Source organism: Limulus polyphemus, unplaced genomic scaffold, assembly GCF_000517525.1.
Source record: "Limulus polyphemus unplaced genomic scaffold, Limulus_polyphemus-2.1.2 Scaffold662, whole genome shotgun sequence".
NCBI lineage: Eukaryota > Metazoa > Arthropoda > Merostomata > Xiphosura > Limulidae > Limulus > Limulus polyphemus.
The window spans coordinates 103,137-106,601 of record NW_013666272.1 but is presented as its reverse complement, the minus strand read 5'-3'; the positions used below and the strand labels follow the sequence as shown (position 1 = coordinate 106,601).

Here is a 3,465-nt window from a genome sequence, read left to right as displayed (position 1 = left end):
GCATCCTGCATGGTAGAGGGGTGTGCTTGCTTTCACTTGTTATCTTAAGTTGTGGACTGTCCAATGCATCTATGAACTACTGATAATTCATGAAGGTTCGAGAAGGACGTGGCGTGATACTAGTCACGTGACCTCGCTGACGCAACAATATCAACTTTAAACGAGTACAAAAGGTCACGTGACTCGGTCAAATTTTGAGAGTTAAATCGTTCTAAAAAGCATGCTTATCTCTAAATTATTAATTACGTTTCTCTACCATTTATATATCCTAAAAAGGATGATATCATGAAATAATTAAAACTTACACTTTCACTAGTTAGATTTCATGCTATAACTTCACAAAATAATTCATTTACACATGTTTTACAAAAGTGAATGGTGTTATACATATACATTGTATTACTAAAGCAAATTCCTTTTTCAATGTGTCTCAACATGCTATTACATCATCAATAAAATGCTTATTAAATATTATGCAATAATTAAACTTACACTTTTAGTAATTTGACTTTCATTTTACACATGACACTTTATAGTTTTTATCTTACACGAGTTTTACAAAGGCAGACACTATACTTCCACATATGATCAATGCTTAGATTTAATTATGTTAAAACCATTATTTTAATGACTGTTCATAATGTTTTAATAAATATGTTGTGACAGTGTTACTATACTTCCACATGCAATTATGTCATCAATGTCTAGATTTAATTATGTTAAAACCATTATTTTGCATATTTTAACATCTGTACTAATATAATTTGCTACAACCAAAAATAAAATTGCATAAAACTTTGAGTCTGTCTAATGCTAATAGGAATTGATCACTGAAAAACACACCTTCAAACTTTTTTGCATATGCAAATCTTATGAAAGTATGGAATACATTTCTAAATTGTTCATAGCTTCTTTCAGAAAATATTCCATAGGACAACTGTTGTTTCTCCATTTTTTATTAAAAGTTCACAAAACTAACTAACTCTTAGACCTGTGTGATCTCGAACTGAGCTCAGGCTAGTTAAACTTTGATGCAAAGGTAATCACGTGGTCACACACACATATACAGACAGTTTTTCCATGAAATAAGGATTATGACATCATTTTCTCAATGCATTATCAAAGACTAGATTTAATCAAATGTAAAACGTTATTCTACAGTACACAAAACTATCATGGAAATATTGACGCCATTACTGTCCACCAACCTTTAACTCAACATACAGTTTACCGAGTCTGACATACTCAAGACCAATGACTGGTTTGATTTTAGAAAATATACAATAAAATATACATTGCAGCATGTCAAGCTTAGAAAAACTTTAGTGTTAGCTAAACCTTGACTATTACGAAATAACATCATGTGGTCAAGATAAAGTTGACCTTGCGTTCGTCTAATAGTTCATTATATAGTAATACACTAGCTCACTTCTCATTATAGACTAATATAATTTTAGTATATTTGTAAATAACACCTCAGACATAAGTATCACGCATATTGATACATTTGTTAACAAAACTTCAAGATAAACTAATATACTATTCACGAAAATATCTTAGTTTATAGAATACCTGACTTACAGTTCAATATTCAATACCTGCGGTATATACTTGTTTTAGCCCGTTATTAGTCACATAGAATAATCATCCCAATACCAAAATTGAATTGAAAATTATAATCGTAAAAGAACCTTTAGTTATAAATCAAGTGTTTATTCATTGATTATCTCAAAATAGATACTTCCTCACGTTGATTTTGAATTTGTTAACGTGTCGTGAAATATCTTTCATTTACACTCTATAGCTAGATAATCAAACGTATAAAAATCATCAGTTACAAATTAGTGTTCTGTAAGTTTTCTTATATGAAACTCACTTCTAATCATAGACTAATATACTAATGTAAGTAAAATCTCAGACTTAAGTATAACACATACTGAAACATTTGTTAACAAAACTTCAAGATAAACTATTTACGAAAACATCTTAGTTTGTAACATACTGAATTATAGATGAATATAATAATACTTGTGATAAATACTTGTTCTAGCATATTATTAGTCAAACAGAATAAATAGTCGTAAATGAAAAATAAGGAATTTCTCCAAAGTAACCAATGTTTCTTTATTTTAGAAATTATACAAACATATCATGCATTTGAAATCCGTAACTAAATTGACTGTCCCCTCGTACTAACATTAGATCTTGGCCCTTACATTACCACTCCCCTCAGCTTAAAACTGACGTGTTTCACCATATGCTATCTTGAATAATGTAAGTAAAGACTTTTAAAGTATCACACATACTCATATGACAGTGTATATAAAACAAATTTCTTACACAAAAATAAATAGGAAACACACCAAAATAAGTTGTACTGAGATGATGATCACGTGATTTGAAAATATTCATCACAAAGTCTTTAGATGTGTTTGTTTTTATACACATATATATAATACAGATTGAAGGAACTCTCTAAGAAGTGACACTTAAGGGTAAAACAGTGTGAATAATGCTTTCACCTTTGCTCATTAGTCACATGATCACTATTTGAGAAAAACAAGTACTTTGCTCATTTATACAAAACGAACAAACAAACCAGTAATGCTATTTCAGTAGCTTTCAAGTTTCTTACGATAAAAGACAAGATAATACATATCTTTTATTTTACGTTTTATAAATCCAGTATACTTAAAATTCAAATAAACTATTATGTTCACTATACTTTAACTCTGACAATGAAGAACGGATTTTTCATGTCACTGAACTATTCATACACTTTACATAACATCAGAAAGCTAAATGTACCTTCATGAAATTCACAATATTTGATGGTACATTTGGAAATATATTTTCTACTTCTAAGGTTATTGTTTCGATGTAGAACTCGTATATTTGTTATTTGAATATAACACACTAAGATTTATACATAGTCTAACTTCTTGAATGTGTAATCATTTAAGCACATAAATAAATAACAGAATTGACCAACATCTTACAATGTGGGATATGTTCTTCAAATATATTGAAGGGGTAATTTCCTATGTTACACTTCCTACTCAATTACTCTTACTAACCTTTGTTCATTAGTACGTTGGTCAGCGACTCCTCTTTACTAATCTTTGTTCATTAGTACGTTGGTCAACGACTCCTCTTTACTAATCTTTGTTCATTAGTATGTTGGTCAACGACTGCTCTTTACTAACCTTTGTTCATTAGTATGTTGGTCAACGACTGCTCTTTACTAATCTTTGTTCAATAGTATGTTGGTCAACGACTGCTCTTTACTAATCTTTGTTCATTAGTATGTTGGTCAACGACTGCTCTTTACTAACCTTTGTTCATTAGTATGTTGGTCAACGACTGCTCTTTACTAACCTTTGTTCATTAGTATGTTGGTCAACGACTGCTCTTTACTAACCTTTGTTCATTAGTATGTTGGTCAACGACTGCTCTTTACTAACC

At 30.1% G+C, this 3,465-nt stretch overlaps 1 long non-coding RNA gene across 1 annotated transcript in view; it reads left to right on the top strand.

Moving 5' to 3' along the window:
• The window catches only part of LOC111085851, a 15,660-nt gene that overhangs the window by 2,825 nt on the left and 9,370 nt on the right, over positions 1-3,465 (top strand). The window lies entirely within an intron of this gene.